This window comes from Diuraphis noxia, unplaced genomic scaffold (assembly GCF_037042655.1).
Source record: "Diuraphis noxia isolate RWA-SAM2 unplaced genomic scaffold, SU_Dnox_SAM2 contig0003, whole genome shotgun sequence".
Lineage (NCBI taxonomy): Eukaryota > Metazoa > Arthropoda > Insecta > Hemiptera > Aphididae > Diuraphis > Diuraphis noxia.
In genome coordinates this window covers 14,908,234-14,933,979 of record NW_028301713.1, presented here as the reverse complement: position 1 = coordinate 14,933,979, position 25,746 = coordinate 14,908,234, and the positions used below count along the sequence as shown (strand labels likewise).

The 25,746-nt window shown below is 31.8% G+C and overlaps 2 protein-coding genes across 4 annotated transcripts in view; one reads left to right on the top strand and one right to left on the bottom strand.

Annotated features, from left to right (window-relative positions):
* The window catches only part of LOC107169580 (noggin-like), a 55,109-nt gene that overhangs the window by 17,405 nt on the left and 11,958 nt on the right, over positions 1-25,746 (bottom strand). Inside the window, exon 1 of one of the 3 annotated variants that reach the window (XM_089222778.1) lies at positions 3,434-3,576. The exons of 1 other annotated variant lie outside the window; for it this stretch is intronic. The gene's annotated coding sequence lies outside the window, so the exon portion shown is untranslated. Of the gene's footprint in view, positions 1-3,300; positions 3,577-25,746 lie in introns of those variants that run through there. One more of the 3 variants, XM_089222779.1, reaches the window with a different exon arrangement.
* Positions 19,232-25,746, top strand: part of LOC107169581 (noggin-like) — a 41,435-nt gene continuing 34,920 nt past the window's right edge. The window contains exon 1 of the mRNA XM_089222777.1: positions 19,232-19,686. The gene's annotated coding sequence lies outside the window, so the exon portion shown is untranslated. The remainder of the gene's footprint in view (positions 19,687-25,746) is intronic.

The following is a 25,746-nucleotide window of genomic DNA, read 5'->3' as shown; positions in this document are numbered from 1 at the left end:
TTGTAGGCATCTCTGTGAAAAAAAAATACGCATGCCTATGACGACCAGTTGTAACTGCAGGCTCCATACATAATATATTTTCGGCCCTGGTACTGTTCCGAAATCCGGGCCTCTCTTAAATAACATCTAATTTTGAAAAAGTTTTTCTAATTTATATTGAAGTAGTTATTTGCATGAACGCCGGGCCCCTCGAAAGTCCGGGTCCCAGTACTATGGGTCCTTCTGACCTGCCCCACTTCGTGAAGTCGCTGGTTGTAAGTACCTACGATTATTATAGGTAGGTATGCGTGAGGCAGCCAGCAGTGTTCGTAAAAGTTTCGAAACGATTTCCTCAGATTCTACGTTTAAGTGTTCGTCATTAAACGTATAACATGGGTAATAACATTTCGATCGTCAAGTAATGATGTGATATAAACTATTACGGCGCCAACCGATTCAAAATACTTATACCTATACTCGTACCTAAGACGACGGTGAGTATAAACAATATTGATGTAAAATACGAGTGCCTATAATATATACGAGTATTATACATGACTATAATATATATATGACAATGGATATAAACAATATTGAAAATGCGTCCCGAACGACTTTTAAGTGGATACCATACTACGGTTACATAGTACGAACAAATTTCAGAAACGTCTCTTTCGTATATGTTTTTCACCATATCTATAATAAAAATACGGAAATATCTGATTTTACTTCAGCTGTAAACGTATAAAAAAACATTTAAAACAAAAAATCGAATTTCAGCTTTGCTACTATAGTAATACCTAACCTATAGCTTTTATTTTTTATGACATATATCTCGAATATTTTAGCCGATATGACAATTGTTGCTCTGTCCGTTTCCATATAGCCTAACGACTGCAAATTGTCATGGTAATAATTTAGATACCTACTCAATGCTCAAACTGAGTGTATATACGCACGCGTGGTGATAGAGTCAATCATCTTTTAAAAATTATTATACTTATGAGTATACCGTTCTAATTATATTATCCAAATCGATAAGACATTTATAAACCTAACTATATTTTTTCTACACTTTTGCACCCACTATAATTTTTATTCTCCGTGCATGCACTGTAGATACCTATATTATACTGTCCAAGGAACCCAATTTATTTTATAAATAAAATACCAAGTACGGCGAAAAACAAAAGGTTTTGTTCATGTGGCGGAGATGAAGCACTGTTTTCCTCAGATTTTTTTTATCAAACTGTCCTCCTATCTCGTACCTACCTACCTATCTATTATAAAACGTCAACAACAGCGGCTAAAGATTCCGACCGACGATTTGGATAATATTAATTATTAATTTTTTATTCGGTATATTTAACTGCGGTTCGAACGACCACTACGAACACATATTGTGGTCCGTCTTTTGAAAATACAAAAAGTTTGTACCCGTCGCAACAGACTATATCAGACAAAGAAAACAATATCCACAGCATTAAATTATATTTTACCACACGTTAAGTGATGATCTGACCTCGGGCGTCGTAAATCGTAAGAAATCGAATTCATATAGCCTGTGGCTAGCGTAGGAATTATACGTATTTACCATATAGTTTTATTTCCACGCGAGAACAAAATATTCAGTGGACAGTTTTAATGCGCACATGTGTCATATAGCAAAAGATAAAAGCATTGGATGTGCCATAAAATCTGAAATGGTTTTCAAAATGCCATTTTCGACAATTCTCAATGAAGATTTTATAGGAATGATCATATAATATTTTATTTACGCAAAATATCGAAAAGCACTCGAATTCCCGATAACATTACACATTTTTGAAGTGAAACTGTGGTTCAAAATTTGAGTTGAAAAAAAAAATACATAATATATTATGTGACTGTTCTCGCCCACGCTGCGATTCGAATTCATGACGTCATATCTTTTAAGGCAGAATTCTTGAGGACGTAATTTTATATGGTTTTGTGCTGAATTCTTCATTATTTTTTTTTTTTTTGACAATATATTTTTTTCTCATCGTTACAATTTTCATGTTAACCAAATAATAACAAAAATGAAATTAACGTTATATATTATTACTGTATAAGTTATAATTTATAGCACACCCATATAAGTAGGTTGTCATAGAAACTAACACAAAAAAACGAAATCGCAAAATCTGGATAAAATACTAATCTTTGTAGTCAGATTTTCTTTAATGCTGAAGCTATAGCAACCGATGATTAATATGAATTACGTTACCAAAGCAACCCCATTATGGTAATTATAACTATTCATAATAATTATTATCATAATTTTAAATACACATTATAATATTATAATATATCATATTATTGTTGTTGATCCTGCGCAGTGTTGCACGTAAAAACTTAAATGCTTGTGTAGGTATTTACTACTTCTTAAGCTTCGTTGAATGTTAACTGTACAGATTTGAACAAGATTATGTTAAAGTGTATGTGTGTTGTAAGCATCCACAGACGAGTCGATTGCACTTATGGCTCTGAAATGTGGTGCCATCAGGTGTCCTATACCTGATAATGCTCACCTCGGAGACAATTTTTTAATTTCAAATTTTAAAGAATGGCTCACACAGGGATTTGTAAGCTAACAAAAAATGAATGAACCTATGTTCTGTTCGTATATACCTAGTTTTCATTGGCTACAGAAAATAAAATAGTATTATTATAATAATTGTACATTATAATTATAAATATGTCTACCAAGTGTGGTGAAAAGTCAAAACCGCCCAAAACAATTAACGAATTTAATAAGGGGTAAATTGACGGACATAATATATACAATTTACATAAAGATTATATGAACAAAGTATATGTATATAAAAATCTCTGTGTGGTACCCTCTTTAAAATATCAAAAAATTGGCTTGGAGATGCACATCCTCGAGTGTAGGATTACAAGCTGCAGTAATGTACTAAATTTCAGAACAATCAGTGCGATGGCCTTGGCTAAAGATCTCAATACACACACACACACTACCTTTTATTAATATGTATACGTTTTTAGAATGAGTATTTTTCTCTTTTTTTTTTTTTGTACCATAACACAATAGTATAATTCAATCCAGTGGATATCAATTTTATTAATTTATATAAATATATATATATATAATATATATGGTGCACACAGAGTGCCGGATCACAGTATTATGCAATATAACAGTTAAAATAATAAAATAAGTTTATCGTCGTCATTGTTATTATAATATAATAGCCATTATGTTAAGTATATAATATTATATTATAATTATCATTAATTGTTCGACGACGATGTATGTATATAATAATATTATGTTACCTATACAGAAAATGGCATGTGCAGGCGCCAACGTCGTCCAGCGTCGAGAAGTGCGTTTTATATTATACTATTAACTACAGCGAATATATTGTACCTACGATAATACCGAAAAGAATAACACATTTTCACCTACCTGCAGCAGATGAAGCGCGTTCGGAGTACAATGCTAGTCTTGTACCGAGCAGGTTACCGTAGAACTGTTCGACAGACAGTTCGACGTCCCCCGAACATCCTGATTCCCCACCTCGTCAAATAAAATATAGTTTCGGACCCTTAACCATCCGCCACCCTATTGGCAGAGCACGACTGTGCCTACTACCTCTACCTGCGTCGACTACACTGATGCACGCATTATTGTACTAACTGCGCGACACGTGTTTGTCGCGAGTTTTTACCTCCCCGCGAACAATGACTGCAACAGCGAGGACGCGTGTGATTTTTATAACATTTTTATGTTATATTGACTTATATTATTATTATTGTTTTCTATACTTACACAGTGAATCTTCCACGCTCCGTATTTCGATTTGACGAAATTTTCTGGTTAAACTAATTTATTATTATTATTACCACGATCGAATTAGAATCAAACATTTTATGTAACCAGTCGAATCTTCGATTATGATATCGGAATCTATTATAGTGCTGTGTTATATTTTTCGTGCGAATTTATAGCTATATGCTATTTTTTTAGTGCCCATCGATCGATATCTGATCAAAACTTGCAGATAGGTAGTTTGGTTTTTTCACTTAAGGCTCCATATAAATAACGAGCGCTTTCGTGATGTCTACTAGTAGGTAACCGTGGTATAACAGGTGTGATGTGAACACATATAATATTATTATTATTATTAGGTGCATTATTTGCATTTGAATTCTGCCGTTTTATTTATTTACTCGTCTTAGCGACTGCGCGTTTCCTTTCAATACCTATTTTTTACAGTCGGCGGTCGTCGCTACGTGATTATTATAATAATACCACCGTATGCCTAATTAAGGTTTTCAATATAATTGTAAAATAAGTATTAATAAAATCTTTTTTTTTTCCGGTCGTCACTAAGGTAGTTAGGTAATCGTATGATTTTCCCCGATGCCACCTCAAATCGAAATAAAAACCTTAAACGCCTACTCGATCATTAAACTTTGCTAAATAACATTATTATCTATTTATACAACTTTCTAAAAGATCGTCGAATATAGGATATAGGTGCGAACGTTAAAAGAAACCATAAATATTTTAATGCGATTTAAACGCTGGTCGTAAAATTGTGTTCAGCAATAATTATTTCTCGAAAATATATTAAACGCGCAAAACCTACCTATATTCCCTACATATGAACGTTTGTCACGGCAACGTTTAACGCGTGTAATATGTCGTCCGCTGGTAAGACTAACTATTATATAGGTAATATTTTATATTATAGAATGACTCATGCTCAATCGTATGTATCTTTAAATAGTAATGGGTTTGTATAATCCTTCATGGCGGTACAAAATTCTTTATTTTTCTTTCAAATAAGAACTACCATATCACTCATTTATTTCCCGTAAATGGTTGAGTATTGATAGTTGTTTTTTTATATGCCAGTTCGGACGACTAGTAAGTAGTACAATATCATACTCACATATATTTTACGAAATATAAAGTGTATATAACAGATCGTTATAAATAACTTTGTATTCTAAATCTTCATTACCTCCATAACTTTCAACCCTATTATCATAAACCTATAATCTTCAATATATAAAATTGAATAACTATACTCATTAGATTTCTGATTTTGATTCATCTATATTTTGTAAAAATTATTTGATTTATAATTTATGGTGAATAATTATAATTTGACCCAACATGTTTGACCTAAAATCCTTAAACAGTGTATAAATTTCGACGTATTTTTAAAATCATTGATCGTCTTTAAGCATACTTGGCGATTTAAAAACACATTATTGAAATAAAAATTCGTTTGCGAGTAGATAATATACCCACTTTGTTATAGTTGAACACTGTTGTTTTAATTGTGTATGAAGACATATTTAGACGAGTAAGAATAAAAAATAAATAATAACTTAAGTCGGTCATCGGAAGATTGTATATGTACTCGTATATATATAAAAAAATAAACCAAAACAATCAAACAAATCTAGCACTATAGTATACATGTACATCTCTATGTGTCAAATAATACCTAAGATTAATGATTCATTAAAAATGTAAGTGATTATTTTTTCCCCGCCGACCGTCATAGACGTCAGTCGTACAATTTCAGTTATTTATTAAACATTTCGTTTTGACACGACGACAATATTTTGAAATACCACAGAAAAAAAAAAATTATATATCGTATTTTACGGTGCTGTAGCAGTTGTGCATTGTTACGATGCACTATAATGGACGATATACATTGTATATATAAAATAAATTAAAATTATATGTGCATTATGCACCTATGTAGTGGACTATTATATACAGTGCATGAGTTTTTGTTTTTTTTTTTTTAATAAATATAAATCATAACCATAATAATTGTATAAAATATTGTTTTTATTGTAACAGTCATAGCCCGCACCTATAAGGGGGACTCAATTGTTATAATATATAGATTAGTCATTTTGTCCAGTGACTCAAAATTTGTTAGTTTTTTAATTTGAGCACTCGGTTAGTATGCAGCTGATTTGTCCAATTATCGTACCTATATGATATAATATAAGCTATATATATAGGTATATGGATCATAATAAAATATGCGGGGTTGATCAACGAAACAGCCGGAGAAATTTCAACGATTCATCTTTAAAAACGTGCTTTGTGTAAGTGCACACACACACACACACACACACACACACACACACACACACACACACACACACACACACACACACACACACACACACACACACACACACACACACACACACACACACACACACAATAAGGGTACAATGTACATACACGCATGCATTTCTAAGCGTTTCTCCCCTCAGTTATGTACCTATATGGCTATATACTATTATACTACATAGAATATTCTCGCCTATGTGTGTATATAAAATGTACCTATATAACACAAGGTATTCCACTATATATGAACACATACTCACCCATTTTTTTCATAGATATTTTTTTTTTTAATTCTCTTGAATTTTCATACTACCTACTTGTTCAGTGAATCATCCTGTACCCGTTTAAATATACACAGAATGTGCGTGCGTTTTTGATCTGATGGACCGGGAGACGATGATCAGTCGTAGCATCCATATGGACCCGTATAGTATAGTGTGCACACTCGAGACGAGTGTCGCATATATATATATATATAGTATATTGTATATGTATATATGTATATACTCACGTACATTATCAGCGCATTCTAGCACCACCTCCACTGAATGATACACACACAAACATAATATAACACGTATAATGTATATATATATATAGGTCCGTCGCCCGGGATTTCGATCATCGAGACAGAAATCCGTGCATTGTATTCGAACGAACATCGAGAAAATAATATAATATAATATTTTATTCCACGACACGCACATGCACTCGCCACCATCACCGCAGTCTTACATATATATCATATTATTATTATTATTATTATTATTATTATATTGTATTCCTTTCCGGCCTGCGCAGGACGCGTCCACATCCAGCAGGTGGTTGTAGGTATATATATTTTTATTATATGTGTAGGACAGTAAGAAGGAGAAAAAATACCATCATCTCTCGTGGTTATATACGGTTTGTTGTGTATATATATATATACGACGTACGTGTTATATATACATGTCTGTATTTTGAGCGTACTTATACGTGCATAACACGTGTTATACAGGGTGATGTCTAAATGTGTCATTTGTGTTCTTGTTTAAACATGTCCAAACCCGCAAAGATTCCGAAGAAATGTATAGGTTTTCTTGGCAAGTTCCTTTTGGGTAGATTATAGAGTCTCAATAGAATAGTATCATTATACCTCCTTTGTTACGTTAAAATGTAAAAATATTTTTATTTTTTTCACTCAATAACTACGTAATGTAAGTACCACCAACTGTGCAGCTGTTAATGAGCCCTTTGCAAGGGTGATGCGGGTAAGTTGCGAATAAAGAACCATATTTTTTTTCTTTCTTGGTAACATTATTACATAGGTACACTATACCTGTTCATATATTAATTATGTCTTATTAAATGTCCATTGTGTGTGATCATTTCATATGAATACCACTGCTCCGCTCGTAATTTTAACAAATACGTTTATTATAAAACCATCCGGTCGGACCTAAAATTAATCTCTTAAGCAATTTGCCATTTTCCAAAAAACCTGGATCTTAATATATTATTTTACTTATTTTTTCATACCTAGTTGAATAAGTTTTATTTTCATACATTATCCTTGCCACTGCAGTACTTATAACAATTGCATAATATTACTGTAATTCAGTTATCGCCATCCTTAAACCAGTGGTGGATCTCCGATATTTTGATAGAGGGGGGCACATATAAATTCTATAATTTTAATTTCAATTAATAGTTAACTGTTATAATTTATTACTACCTAATCGATAAGACTCAAGAGCTGTAAATCCTGTTGTATCAGTTTCAATGCAAATAACGATTATAACAATTAATAGTTGGTACCTATAGTATTATTCTTATGAACTAATTTTTTCATAACTCGTAGTTACATAAAAACATTTTTGATAGAAAATTAACGGGGGGGGGCGCCCCTGCGCCCCTTCCCTGAATCCGCCATTAGTCTAGAGGTGACTAATATCCTATACAAGTCAAATGTTTCGAACTAGACACTACATCTAATTTAAACGTCTTATAGATGCCCACACGTGTTATCTATCAGACCTATTCTGCAGATGTTTGGGTATCAAAACCGTTAGATTCACCGTGGACGAATACTAATTGTTAGGTTGGTGGAAATAAATTTTAGTCTAATCGATGAAGGTCACACGTGAATAAATGCTATCGCTTGGTCAAGGTGCCTGTAGACGTCGTCAAAATGGGACATTGCCTATCACTTAAATGTATACAATTATTATAGGTAAAAAACCAAACGAAAAATACTAAAAAATACATATCGTCAGCTTTATAGAACAAAATGTCGTAATTCGATTTTATCAAATTCTACAGGAGAAGCGTAAAACACTGATGGGTAATTATATATATACTAACATATCATATCTATCCTATTTGTCGATTATGAATAACTTTAACTTTGTTCTTATTTTATAATTTCAATGTCAAGTAACACAAATTAAATACTATACAGGTAAAGTATATTATTCTAATTCCGACTTTTAAAATAATAAAAACTCATAAAATAGATGTTTTATCCATTTATTTATACATAATACAATAGGTGATTGCAATATTGACTTCCGAGTTTTTTTTTTTTTTTATGTCTTTGTAATGAAATACCCCTAACGACTATTAAAACGTGTATACGATCAAGTGATGATGTAATATCCAATAGACCGAAATAGCTCTCAGAATATCGACTTCCGAGGAGGTTTTCCGGTTGGTCGTGAATCCGACGGATCCTGCTACAATGCAGGACGTAGTGTGATAATAGCACACACTTGTGCGACATGTCTGATGCGACATATCAACCGAAATCGTATGTCAAAAAGCGATATCTTGTGAGTGAAAACTTCACACGGCTGCAGACACACCCTGTACACAGAACGATACCGCCGGGATTAAATACAAACAACCCGATCGTACGTGTCCGTGTGTGATGTGCGGCAGCATGACGCCGAAGAACGGAGACGTTTATTATTATTATAAATTGTGCGTGCGTGCGCGTTAAGCCGGAAATTCGACGGGGTAGTCGATGCGGCGCACACAATACGCGTATAATATTATTATACGACTCGGACACACACGTCACACTCGCATACCCTCCTCCTTGCCGCCTACACACGCCTATAATATACCTATATACGTATCATATATATATAATATAATATAATGTCTATCCACTGGCGGCGGTGGCGTTGACGATAAATACAATATATTAATATATTATCGCCTCTCCCTCCGCTGCAGGTGGCTTATTAGCACAAAAATGGTCGCCTTGTCCGCGCAGTGTGTATAACAATAATAATATTTTATATTATATAGTGTTGCCCCCGTGGAATTTCCCCCCTCCCCCCATTATACGCATTATAAATACCGGTGAGCTGCATACGTCTTATTCGGGGCGGACGCACGTCGATGATTAAACCGATTATTGTCGATTCGATATAATAGAAGACATAATACGAAAAATATTATATTATTATAGTATAATATCGTTGCTATCCGAACGACGACGAAATGGAATTTAGAATTATTCAACTGTGGTGGTCATCGGTGGCCGACGGGATCGTGATAAATCACTATAATATGAGTATTACAATATATTATATTATAAGTAATAATTTATTTTATATATTTATTTATTTATCTACACATTTATAAAATATTATGTTAAATCTAAACATATAAACTAAGATTTAACAAGTTTGTAAAAAGTAACGAATGTAGCCTCAAGAATTTTTCAATATTCATTGGCCCAGCTATACATCGCAACCTACACAAAGAATTCTTTTTTTAGATAACATAAAGGCAGTGGTTGAATTGGGGGAGGACGCGGGGATACTGAGCTACTCTTTATTTTTTCTTCACATTATAGCGTACCCCTTTATTATATTCATCAAGGAATAGGGTTACTATTAAATTGATTTGCTTAATTGTTAAACATCATTTAGAGTCCACCTTTATTTATTTTTCCAATTCAACCACTGCATAAAGGTTAAATGATGGGAATAGAAAAATAATGGAAATTATTGCTAAGGACTAAAAAATTTACTGACGATAATATTAATACTGGAGCATAACATGTGTCACAATTAATAATTTCAAACAAAACATAAGATTAGTAACAGAGGCATACTCAGGTGTTTTCAATGGAGGGTTAAACATTTTGTTTTTTATCACTGGGACTTTGTCACATTCTTTTTAAACATTTTGATAGATTATCAGCATTAATGTTTGATAGATATATAATCTTACTTATCTTACTTACCTATCTAATCTTACAGTTCTTAACAGATAATTCATACAATCGTTGTACCTATATTGCATGTTGACATACAATTTAAAATAGATATACTTTGTTTTTTTTCCCTTAAAAAAAAAAAAAAAATGTTTTTTTAGAAAATTTCTCCTGTGAGTTATATTATATATAAGCATTAAGCACGTACGCACAAGACTAAATAGGTTAGTGAGGTCATGGGGGAGGTTCAAACCCCACGACCACCCCCCTTGAGTACGCCCCTGATTACTAACAAGTAACAACCCTTCTTCCAAGTTCCAGCAAGTTTTAAGTCAAAGGTAAGGAGAACTGATGAGTGGGACATGTGATAGTTAGAAAATATTATATTGTTATAATTACAGACACATTTGATGGAGAAGTGCCAGATTGAAAGTGTCGACAGTAGTGCAATATTTCAATAAAAAAAAAAAAACTGGGAGTGTTGAAACCCCTCGCATTGTTTCAATTATTGTCCACCAATAGCATAAATTACGAGGGTGTTAATTTCAATACTTGGGGTGTAAATCACCATCCCTAAGAGTCTCCTCAAATTTTGACTGTGAATTGATGACGTTGATCGGCGGAAACAATAACGCGTTCATATTATTTGTTCCCGAAAACGTGATTTTTTTTCTACATTTCACGTCCACAGATCGTTGCTAAAAACCGACCATTGTGTCTAAGGTATCAATATATCATTCATTAACCATACTGTACCAGAAAATGTCTAAAATTGTGTTGAGCTCAAATTTGGACACCTATACACGACAGATGATATAGCTTCACGTGAATATATCGTAAACTTTGTGCTAACTTTGACTTTTTGATATTATTTTTAATTTTTTTCACATATCGAAAAAATACGGTTTTTATTGCATTATCAATGTAATATTTTTCTCGTTATTTTGGGATAACTTATGGTTTTTTTCTCTAGCTGTGTATATGAGGTGCACTATTAGACTTCTATTAGTTCTATTCAGAGTTTTTTATATAAAATTACATAACAGCTATTTTCAGTTTTCAACCGACGACGCCGCGAGATATGCTTCCGTATTTGTTTACTGATATTTTAAGTTATTTCTACTAAAATAATGTTATACAAGTTAGATTTTCGAAAATGTATTGAATTTGCCTATACAGTACCCCTTAAAATCAGATGTGTGGTTACCACTTAAATTCATAAAATATAATATATTATGTACCTATCGTCTGTTTATAAAATTTCGGTAACATAAATGGTGTAAGGGACTTATATATTTTGATTTTAAATTTAATGTTTGATCATTGGTACCACACTACTGTCTACCAGTGATTTAAAAATAAATAATAACATAGATATAACTTCTACCCAAGTATTGAAATTAATTAATTATTTATGTATAATTATTTAGGTATAATTAATATATATATATATATATATATATATATCATAACAATATGAAACAAGAAAAAATGACAATGAGCAAAGTCAAGATAGTTGGCGATCATTAATTATGGACGATTTATTTTATGAATCATGCGGGATCATTCATTATATTATAATAATCTCTTTCTCTCTCTCTCTCTCTCTCTCTCTCTGTGAGATAAAGATGTAGGTACATATTATTTGAATTTTTCTATTCTTAAATATTATGCAGTGCCTACCCTCATCTTTAAAATAAGTTTAATAATTTATTATCATAACATTAAAACGCTAATTTTCATATTCGTCACATAATAACTAACAATCTCACACCGTCCCACTCTTTCGAAATGTAAAAATGATCCAACTGTATATTTTTCGTTGTAGTGGTGTATATGCATCGGATTGTAAGAAACTCACCATAAGCAGGAACAACTCAAACCTACCAAAGGACCAGCTATCAAAAACAAAATAAAAAAACATATTATTAGTCTTAAAACACAGCGCAGGCCGGATAACAACTATACGAGACAGGCTGTGTACGCGTGGGCCATCGAAACAACGGATACCTATTATACTTTTCTTAAATCGGTGTAAAATTGTTCTATACCTATCAATTATTATGATACGAACAACGCTCGTGGTATAGACATCTGAACATAATATTTTATCGAATCCGATAGCAAAATAATTTCAGGCCGTCGGCGTGAAATTTAATCTCTATATAGAAAACATGGGTTTGAATCTCTATGCGTTTTATACATGTTTTTTAACGAATATTAGTGTACGGATCGTTTAACTTGAATCACAATAATACCTGTGCACATATAGGTACGACGAGAGCATCAGCCAGCAGCTGCAGTGCTACGATTATTTCTGTACACTCGAGACTTTTCAGTTTTTCAAGTATCGATTTCGTTCTCAACAAAATATTCGTTCGACAAAGACGACGACGCGTCGTAAAAAACATTAATAATAATTAAAATTCCATTTTATCGTTGTGTAGCCGACTGGAGTTGACGTTATGAGTTTATATTTGACGAACATCAAAAAAAAAAAAAAAAAAAACCGTGCGCGACACTATTTTATTATTATTACTAGTATTATTTTATCGTAAAACTCGAGGCTAAAATATCAAAACAACTTCGCCCACTGTTTACACGATGTTTGAAAAACTTATTTTTCTAATCTTCTTATTGGTACATAAGTCAAACACATTTTACTGCCTATTCGAACGTATTATTATTGCATTTCAGTACGATATTATTGTAGGATGTTTAGTCATTGCTGGTAGGTAGGTAACTGTATTATACGTATAGTATGAGAAATGTTTTTTCGTTAAGACGAAAAAATGAATTCGTTTTCAGACATAAAAAAATGTGATGCATGAAGGTTTATTACAGCATACGCGTATACCTATCATAATAATATATGTATATACATAATTTACTTTAGTTATCTACGTTATGCTTAAAGATAAAAAAAATGTGTCTAAAATCGGTACTGATAAGCGTACAATAATTATATTTTTATCTGCGGTCGATGCCTACCTAGCGCAGCATAACACGATATTAGTATTAGATATTATTTGTAACTACTTGGCCAATAATATTGTTTTGTAAAAATTTAAAATATTGAAAAATACAATTACATGACAAAAATAATAAACAACGTGAAACCAACTCATATTTGTGTTTATATTATAATAATATTATTGTGTTTATCGCATCATTGTAACTTTATAATTGAACATAAAAAACAATTAATTATATAGACTACGCGTATGTTAAAATAATATGACGTGTTTACATTTTTATAAGATACATTGTAAAAAATCATTTTTTTTTCTTATTATGTCCAATCAGTTCAAATGATTAATATTATTATGAATAGCTAATGATAAAGGCGCAGTACATAATATAATATCTTGCATAATAAACTCGAAAAGTATCAACACATTAGACTTTTTCTTGGTATTTAATATTTATGACCATTATTGTTATTTTATAAACAACTGTTCAACATGACGTGTGGATCGCATTATAATTATTATTACAGTTGTAAGAGATACTTAAATTATTATTATATTACTTACTTATATCGCAGAACTCTTGTTATCGAGGCACCGATGGGTCTTCGATTGAATATTAATATAGCACTTTTAAAACATACAATGTCACATTAAATTGTCAGTAATATTATAGCGATATACGCGCTGTAAAACAGTAAAACACTATTAAATCATTATTAGTGATAAATAATAAATATATAGTTTATTAGATATTGGTTTTGATTTTATTTACATGAATGAATCATGTGGTACCACATAAATGGAATATCCGGCATAATTCGGGATTCAGAGAATTCAAAAATCTATTGTGTCACATCGAGTTAACACAATATGTAAAAGCTTATTATAGAATAAAACTGTATTAAATAAAAGAGTATTCACAATCTGTTTTTTATTTTATGTATAAAACAATAATTAATCAATTTGATGGCTAAGATACAATAAAGACAATATGAAATGCCGTAGTGAGGAGGATGGTCCACCAGTGTGGAAATGATCCAACTTGGTGGAGAAAGGTTATTTAATAACAATTTTAAAATATAGAATTTCATAATATTTGACTAGATTCCTATTATTTGATCATTAATCATTATTTACATCCAGGAAAAAAAATACAAAGTAATAACTGTTACGTAAAAATTATAGAGATAATGTATATTATATTATCGTTAAATAATTTTATTATGACTAGAATAATTAATGCCGTTGAAGATTGGCAGTTTCGATAGAAAAAAAAGAAAAAATTGAATTTTTAATCTTTAATTATTTAAAATCGTTTTTGAACAACGCAACGTAACCTGAGATATTATTTATACTCGTCATATTATGTTGATGATCGTATATCAACCGTCCATTTAACCGTACTAAAACTATCACTTATTTCAACTTAACTGTTGTACCTATAAAGTATAGCAATCTGAATTAGGTAATTGTTTTCAGTGTTTTCATAATCCATGAGTATATCTAATATATATATATGTTTAGTTTAATTTTAATCAACCGTCTGAAATCCCTCCCCCTCCCCCCCCCCAAAAAAAACGACTAATTATGTATAATTAATGTCTATATATTACGCCTGTTTTTGTTACTAATCGTTCAAATTATTTAAATTGCATTGATTTGCTGAATAAGTATTTTTTCATATGTATTTATTGTTATTTTCTAGGTTATACTTTTTTAAATTTGAATAATTCGATCTAATTAAATTCGTATTATTAGTTGTTTTTCATATGGTATAGAAAGTGCATTATAATAAATGTTTATCTAAAAACTGAAAATACAGTTACCTAAGGAAAGAGGAATTTACTATATGAGCATGCTCATCATCCGTACGAATTTTAATTTAAGTACAAAAGCGATACAAAAACGATACTTAACAATTTGCACGAGAAAAAGGTGATTCTAATTTTTTTTATTTAAAAAATAAAAATTGGTATTCCCGCAGTAGGTACACTCATTAAGACTTAAATGGTGTAAAAAGTTTAAATAAATAAAAGCATTATTCTTTAGTCACCTATATATGCATACAAGTTCGAAAAAATTCGGTGTTTTGAATAAATTAAAATACTCAAAAGAAAAATGGGGTTTAACGTATACGCTTGGTGAGTTACCGGTCGTTCGGTATTATATAAATTATTACTGTTATTATAAAAATATTATATATATATGTTTTTTTGTTTCAAGGAAATCTTTCAATATTATAATATATTGCTCAGCCATTATATTTCATTTCTCTTTATCTGAGGCGCAGTGCATTGGGAATAATACCTATAATGTTTACATATACGTATGTGCACATTTTTCATACTTGGACATTGTCAGGATAAAGAGTCAAAAATAAATATTATTTTATTGCACATTATGTGGTAAATATAGCCAGACTTCATTATGTGAATAATGTTGTAGGACTTTAGCTGGTTACACACGGAGCGGTTTAGCCGCGCGCGGTCGCGGATTCTTTTTGAGACTGCGTCCGCGACCGCATCCGCGCCTTATTTACACACGAGGCGGAATGACCGCGCGCGGCCGTGGATTTCGACCGCTATCACGTCCGCGACCGCGTCCGCGGTTTGCTTACACACGAAGCGGATTATGAATGCGGTTTATTTATATGACAAATCCGCTGGAAAAAACCGCGGCGGTTGGCGGACGATCCGCCTCGTATGAATATAGCTATTGGAAATCCACAGTTTAATTTTAGCTAGCGGATGCGGTCGACCGCCCGAAAATTGAACAAGCGCGATTCCAGGCGGTCGACCGCGGTCGTCCGCTAGCCATTTTTCTTCGTTTGAATATACCCATTTAAATATAGGTGTTTAATTTTTAAAGAAAATCCGCGGCGGATAAAAACCGCGACCGCGCGCGGCTAAACCGCTCCGTGTGTAACCAGCTTTTTACTTGACATGCTTTTCCTACGCGGCGGGCGTGGGTATTAAAATTCTAATATTATTACGTTATATTATATTATACGATATTTTGTCTAAAATTAAACGCTATATATAGTTTCAATGTTTAATTAGATTATATTACGACGGGTCCTTCCTAATGGTATTATCACATAAATGTCGAGTAAACGCATTCATGTGTAGTGTATGTGTGTGCGTTGTTTACCATCATCATGCTATGAATAAATAACATACAATGTACAGGTACCTACCTACAATGTTTAGGTAGGTACTATGCAATCGCCGACCAAACATAATATTACATTATATCAGGCTGTCTGTACTCTGTTATGAGCTGTATCAGCGGAATAGATGTATCGTTCATTTTCCAGATAAAGGTTTTTATTATTTTTATTATTATTGAGAGTGAACCGTTTTTAAATTTGAAAACAAATCTGAACTCAACATTATTTTTTCTCGACGTTTTCTGGTCGATATTCAATTAATAAATGCAATTTTTTGTTTATTAGAAATTTTCTATTCTTCTAATAAAACCAAAAACATTGTTCCCATCACCGAAACTCAGAAAGAGGTTACTTATATAGCATTTAGTGGCACACAAACGTAGGTACGCTAAAAAAACAATAAAATTATAGTATCAGCTGCAGGGACCTATATAAGTATACTTCGTGTAAAAGTGTAACTATACTTTATTCATATATGTACATATTATATACAATATAATGGCATAATCGAAAATAATAATTATCAATTATAAAATATTATTTTTGTTATTGAAATACTAGGTGCAGACCCACAAGGCCACAACACACATGCGTTCAATCTTGTCGTAAATATGTTATGAATATGGTCAAAAGTACTTTAAACTGCAGATGCCATAAAAGTACCAAGAGTTTTTAACATATTTTAAAGTTTGACATAAACGGAGAATTTTATGTCTTGGTTATTTTTAAGAATTAATCAGTTTAGACTGTTTAGAGGTTACCGAAGTTTAGAGTAACTTGAATTACACAATGCTGAAAAGTTATAAATTCCAATATAAACTCTTTGATTTTACGTGAGTTCAATTATGGTTTGACTTTACCCATTTTGTTCATAACCTAATTCATTTTTATCTAAATTGATTTATACACCGCGAATGACTTATTACACTATTGCTTTGATTTAACTATTATATATATTATTATAGCATCTAAGATTTTACCCAAATTATTGCTTAAATTGACTTTACCCAAAATTAGCAAATAATGTAGTTTTACAAACCAAATTAAAAAATGTATGGTGATTATTCAGATGTTTTCTATAGGCGGGTTCGTGTAGGAAAAAGTATAAAAAAAAACGCATCAACAAGAAGCAGAGGATATTAATGTATAGGGAATTACCCGTTTCCGCCAAAATTTGAAATGACCGATTCCGCCATCGCCCGTTTCCGCCAATTTAAAAAAGGTTCGATTCCCGTTTCCACCAATCTACCTGCTATGGAATAATAATTATTATTATTCATAGTTCATAAATTTTAAGTGTTTTGGTTCATCGTCGATCGTAAAAATGTTTTAATTAATTTCAATTCACTAAAACTACGTACACATGATGCATTAGTAGGTACATAAGGAGATGTTAGATACAAATGAGCAATAAGCGATAGTCATAGCTGTACACATTAATCTATGATAGTGGCGACTGTAAATACACACATACATACAATATATATTAGGCACCTATCCACACATACTCTATAAAATATATATTTATTACTTAAATATGGAATCATTGTATATAAATCGATAAGATTGAAACTACCGATAAGAACATTTTTTACTCCATAAAACTACTATATCTATTTATGAATAAGTGACTTTTACTTTATTATTGTACTTATTAAAACTATAAAACAAAATATTATGTAATTATTATTTGCTTTATTATTTGTAAATATATTTTCCAATATTTAATATTATCATATTATATACGACGTACAATTACTTCAAGTTGAAAATAATACGAATAATACTGCAATTAATACAGAATATTAAAATATAATACATTATATTATTATAATATAAATAATTATAATAATTTTACCATAGCAGGTAGATTGGTGGAAACGGGAATCGAACCTTTTTTAAATTGGCGGAAAAGGGCGATGGCGGAATCGGTCACTTCAAATTTTGGCGGAAACGGTACATGCCCAATGTATAAAATTGCACTCTACTGATCGGGAAATTTACCCATAGATTGAAGTTCTCGCCTCGTTTGTAATAGGTACTACCTGGTGTAATTTAATGGATGTCTAAACAGTACCTATTGTGTTTATGTATTTTATTATTAAAAATTATGTTGTGTTTGTTTTTAATTAATGTTTGTATATATTATTCTTTTGGATTGTGTTTAGAGGTTCATTGATAAGAAAAAAAAACGCATTTCTCGTGCCGATTTAATTTATACCAAGCATATTATTTTCATTGCGTGTTATAATTATTCAATAATATTATGTAACACATACGATATAATCCATGTATATGTGTACTCACGTCCGTTTTGTCGGTTTTTGCTTTGGTGGCTCTCCGACCAATGATTTAACGCTCGTTAAACGTTTTGAATAATAATAATAGTAATGATTATAATAACGTGCCTGTCGTATGCTTTTTATTCTCGCTCAGCCGTCGTCTCTCACAAGTCACAATCATCTCGCTCACTCTTTCACTCCATCTCACTCTCTCTCACTCGTCTCGGTCATCGTCTGCACACACACTGACACGGGTAGGTGTTATATTATTATATTTGTCATTAATGTCGGCGGAGGCGCCTGCCAGAAAAAATAAAAATATTCCACGATGGAGGCCCCGCGCCGGTGGGGGGCGGAGCCGAATCAACGCGGGGGCGGACGCGGGCCGGCCGACCGGTGCCGACTGCGGACGAGCTGGCGGCCGAGCGCCTGGCGCCAGAGTACTACGGCACACCGGCCCCGGGCGCACACACTGTTTACGGACGACGTACGCGCGCGACACACGGTCGATCGGAAACGTTTTTCGTACGAGTCGGATTACGAGCTTTTTTTAGTTTTTGAACTCAAAACATTATTATAATAAAATATTGCCGTCGAATCGGTTTTTTTTTATCCTTCTCTCCGTCCTTCATTGTCGCCGTCGATTTCGGTCTGTGTTTCAAATTATTTATTTTTTTCATCCCAGTTATTATTATTACTGTCGTTTTAACTAACCGTCAAGTTAAAATCCTAAAAAACAAAAAAAAAAAAAAAAAACGAACAACGACTGTAATCGTGCATACGGACGGATATTCGGACGATTTCCCGCCGGTCGACCGAGTGTGTTTTCCAAATCTCAACTTTCGTATACTTTTGGATCAACAGACCATGTGCTCTGAGAAAAATTGTCTCAACGACCGACGTTAAAGGTACGATAATAATATTTTTTTGTTTACTATTCCGTTTGATGAAACATTACCTATGTATAATTTATTTGGGTACCTATACGGTAAAATAATATGATCGGTATACCTATACGAATCATCTAATCAATATCGATAATGTTGGTCAACAGAAATCTGATACGATTATACGAGGTCAATATTTTAATTTTATAAATACCATTTATTGTCTCGATGTAATATGTTACCTACATGTATAATGTCTATAGTAATAAAAGAATTTGTCCGGTTACTGTTTACCTTGAACGTACCTATATAATATAAGTACTTGCGTTGGATTTGTTTGATAACTGTAAAAAAAAATTGTATTCTCACCTACGCTCGTACACCCAAGTATTCGTTAAGGCATGATCGATACTTATATTCAAATTAATATTTTTTACTTTGATATTGTATACCATAAACAAACTCGTGTAATATTGTATTCGTTTTAAATGGACGCGCGTTGTGTACTAATATAAACGTAGGTATATTTAAAAAAAAAAAATTAATTTTGAATATTATTTATACCTTAAATTGGGTAGGTATATTATGTAGTTATGAGTAATTTATACTAATTCAATGTTTAGGGCCCACGTGCTCCTTATATTATAGAACAAGAAATGCTCAATCTTAATTATCTAAAATATTTTAACTATATATTATCTGATACAGCATATATTAATATATATATAGTAAATTGTATGTAGTATGTATATATATATATATGTCGTATGGATTTAAATGAGCAGTATTAAAATATGTATTTTACTAATCATAAGAAAATAGTTTAAAATAAGCGTTTATAGTTCGATTTAACGGTTTTGTTCTGTAAGATTACAATCTATAATAGTAATCTATTATATGTATAATATATTGAACTGCAGTTTTCCTATTCGCCACCAACGCTGCCAGGTCCCATTGACAACACTTATAGTTAAGTATGCCGTTCATAAAATATCATAAAAGACGTATTATCAGGTCAGTTAACTTGGACGTCGGGTCGGGGGGATTCGTTAAAAATCACATTTATCCCATACATACCTATATATTATATATTGTAAGACTATACGCGAAGTGCTCAATATATAGTAATAGGTAAAGTATACACATACAACAAATAATATATAATATATATTGATATTGTTGCCTCGACTCGGAGACAATTTTAACGACAAACCAACTACAACAATGGCACGTATCGGTGCAGAGTACACGCATTCCGTACATATATGGTTTTCGACGCGTCGTCGATTCAAACACACGCGTGCACATATATTGCAAATTGTTTACAAAGCAGTGTTACTGCAGCAGATTATTATAATAGTCGCTGGGACTCTGCAAAACAACTGCACCGAGTCGTCGATAACAACAACGGCGACAGCGGACAGGCGAAAAAAAAAAGGTAGTATTTTGACACGAATAACGACGCGCGTAAATACTAAATGCCGTGCACGTATTATTATTGTAAACTTACAATACGTAACAATAGTAATATAATTTGTGCTAATAATGTAACATAATATGGAACTATAGAATCATTCGAAAGTTTAGTCTCCCCCCCCCCCCACCAGCAAGTTCGGATGATGATGCCCGTCGACTATTGCCTCGTATCGTTCGTCACGATAAAATTATATAATATATTATAATATCACTTCCACCGTTCTATATACCTGCACTAGGACGATAATAGTCTGCAGACATTATACATAGGTATAAAATTCCAAGTATGTACTATTACGTGACCGAGTTTAATGGGGACCAATTTGTCGGTCGGCATCCAGGTAATTTCGAGTAATCCGACGCCTTGGCGGTACGGTCACGTTTTAATGCTCCTTTTATTGTTATAATATTATATGTGTGTGTGTGTGTGTGTAATATATGTATAGGTAAGTGCGTGAGTCTGTGCAGTGTAATTTTTTTATTTCGCCTCAGCTGTATAATAATAATATATGTCTTTTACACAAAAAAAATAACCCAGCTCGGACGAATTTAGCCACAGTGATGCCCTTTGTGCCGCACATTAACCGCTGCGTATATAATATTTTATACATATATATATATATAAGAAGGGGTGACCAGGTAAACTGTCAACAGAAGTTATCCTTCTTTTTTTATAATAGATTTTTTTTTTATTATCAATATTATTATTATTATTACCATTATTGTAGTGATGTAGTATTTGCGTCACCCAAGGGATGTATGTGCAGCAGGTTCACTTGGACCGAATGATTAGCGTGGGAATAACAGGAGCATGAATAGTCACAACGATAATAATAGGCGCCTATATAATAATATGTTATATGCGTATAATACGATGTATATCGACGTTGATGAAGCAGGGGATCGCTTATAATATTTGAGGGTATGATAAATCCATGTATAAAAATAATTCCAAAGACATAAATATCCCTTTTAAATAGATTAATGTCATTTATTTATTAATCTTACAAACGTATACCACCAAAATGGTGGCTATAGTGTACCTAATGAAAGTAAATTATTATTATCATTTTACAACTATTTTCATTTCTATTATTCACGTTTTATAAGTTTTATTAATCTAATAGCTACATTCAAGAATAAAAAACTTACTTAAGGACAATTTGCATACAACTAAATTACGAGTAAAGGCTGTATTTTAAAATTAAAATTATATGAATAAGAATAAAATCTAATAAGGAATTAAATAAATTATTAATTATTTAATTATTTAATGAATTAATTGAAGCTATTATAAATATATAACTCAGAATTATGTTAGGTTTATTGAAACTTTTATCGGATTTCACTTCGGTCGTAATTTTATTGTTTTAAAATACATTGTACCTATATTTTGCCAAACGTCTGTGTGATTAATTTCCATCTAGCTTACCTAACCTAACTACTCGTAGCTGAAAATCAACTTTTTTTTATTCCGTCTTTAATTAATATGTGCTTATATATATATTATTTAATAGTTAAAAAATATAATTAATGGCTAGTTATCGAGCCATCGTATTATGTTATATCAATTATATGATTCATAATGTTCAGTTTTAATTGTATTATATAGGCATAACCTACAGCAATTTTCTTTGAGAATCTTCATTTTATATTTTGTACAACTTATTCATTTCAATATTATGTTACTCGTATATAGGTACCTATAGTATACTGTATTGTAAGAATAATAAAGTTTACGTTATAAATATTATCAAAAGTTACCAAGTAGGTAGAAAACTATATAGTTTTAGACATAAAATAAATTCAGTTATTTTAAAATTAATTATATCTCTATAACAATATTAAGTTTATTAAAATGGTAAAATGTATATTGTTCTGTCAATGAAAATATGACAGATAGTTTTATAAAGTGTACATATAGGAAAGAATTATTATAAATTTCAAAACACGTCTAGCAGTGGAAATACAATTATGTAATATAATAAAACATAACGAAACGATAAACATTAGAGAGAATCACCCTGTATACAATATTTTCTAATTTACCCATACCGTTTTACAGACGAGCGTACAAGCCAATTTCAAATGAGCGCGCCGTAACTCATAAATCACCCACGGCAGACGTAATTTAAAAATTATTATTATATTGTGCCCGTCCTGACGCCCATCGTGGAGCAAATCGAATGATGATTATGATGATGATGATGGTGGTAGTGATGACTATAATGATAATAATAATGAAAAAAAATACTTCATTGGCCTCGAGGAACGATCGATTTGCATTCAATTATTTATATATTATACTATATAAAACAGATATATAGATACATATTATATAATATAATATATGTATATATGTATATATGAAGAAACGAATTTTCATTTTTAACAAAGAATTTCTAGAAATATACCCTGACAGTGTTCCAATTTTTGGTTTATTATTTAATTTTTTTTTTTTTCAAAACTCGTCACTCGGCCAGCAGGCGGGTTAATAATAGAGATTGGCCAATTGTTTCTGGCACCACTTAATAACCATATGTGTGCACCCCATCCGGCGGCCCGATTGATATTGACGTGTGAATCCTAATTGACAAACCGTTAGATTTTTAACAGCTATATTAACAATAATATCCGGTATGCCGGAGGTCCTAATGACAAAATAATATTACGCAGGAAAACTTATTTTAGAATGCACTTTTTGAATTTCAAAAATAACGCCGACTGTTAGTTTACCATATAAAAATTTAAAAAAAAAAAACTATCACTTAATACTAAACATACCTATAGGTACTATGATTATTATCGTTCTACAAATTCATATTTATTTTTGTACTATCCATTGTGTAAGAGTGGGTACACAGGAAGACAATTTCAATTGTTCATTTTCTCACTGTGAATTACAAAAAAATTATAATTACATTTTGCATAGTATTATATATTTCACTGGAACAATACTAGTGTATTATTATTTTATGGTATAGTCAGCAATATATTTTATTTGCGTAGGTAAAATAATAAAAATAATTCTTTATTTTAGTTCTTATCTTTATAATGGGTTTTCAAACAAACACACTGTTTATTAAGTAGGTATAGTTTGTAAGTAAAAAAAAAATAAAAAAAATAGTCGAAATTTGTCATCAATAATAATAAAAAAATAGCTCAGTCATATAATTTATAACGATGGAATTATTTATTTCAAGGTACCTACTTATGCGCATAGCATGTTCATAAATCATAAGGATGCAACAAAATCGGGAAATAACTTTATCGGGAAATCTGTAGGTATTAATTTTCAATGGTTTAATAATTGCAAATGTACAAAACACATCGCAGACTCGTATTAAAATGTAATCGAAAAACTTAACACTTTAAACTTAAAATTATAAAGATGCTGCAACAGTACGAAGACGTAAATAATATATCTAACTTATGCCCATAAATTAACGATTAATTGTAATATTCCGATCAGTGGCCTCACGTTATATAATCCGTTACCCAACTGCTGCAGTATACGGGCATTATATTATTATTGCTATAGGTACGCTTTATCAATCTAATTGCATTTTTTTCATCGTATTCCAAAATTTCTAAGTCTATAATATTATAATATTATGTTGTATTAAATGTAAATAAAAGCCGTAGGTATCTCATAATATTGCTGTATAGTTAATGCAGCTCAATTTACAGGTGTGAAAGTGATTCGAATAGAAACAATTCAAAACCGTATACTAACGTTTAATAATGTAAAAAAAAAAACAATTACCGTTCACGTAATGATATATATATATAGACTGTAGGTTATACCTACCTGTGTGTATTATAATTTATTTATAATATTATTATGATTATGCGTAGTCGTAGTCTGTCCAAATCACCGTCTGAGATCGGTAGTTTGGCACAGACGAAAAACGCGCGCGCACAGAAACCTCGGTTTCATCCTCGGCCGTCGTAAAACACCGCGGGTAAACGTAGGTATTTATATATTATTATTATTATGTATACGTAATAATAATACATAATATATATATATAATATACACATATACGTATAATGAGGTCGTTATTATACGACGACCGCGACGCGTCGACCGGACGAGTTTTTCCAGCGGCAATAAAATTCGAATTAAACGCGACGCACCACGAGATAGGGTTAGAAAAGGATTAAAAAATAAATAAATAAAAAATATCACATATTTTTTAAGGAGTCTTTCTCTCTGCGTGTTCCATTCATGACTTCCCACGGAGCCTCGGGGTCGTTTCCATTCATGCCCGGCGAACGCACGCACGCGCACACACACACACACACACACACACACACACACACACACACACACACACACACACACACACACACACACACACACACACACACATATATATATGTAAGTGTATATACGAGAACGCGTGGGCGCCCGTGTTACCTACGTTCGTCGCCGCAACAGCATACCGTTCCTAAAATTAATAATAATAATAATGAAACGGAAAAATCTCATAAATTCGTGTCTCGGAAAGGCGTTTTGAACAAATCGTCTGTGTACGTATATTATAATATACAACAAACGCTCGTTCGTGGCGTGATTTTTTTTTTATTTCATTTTTTTTT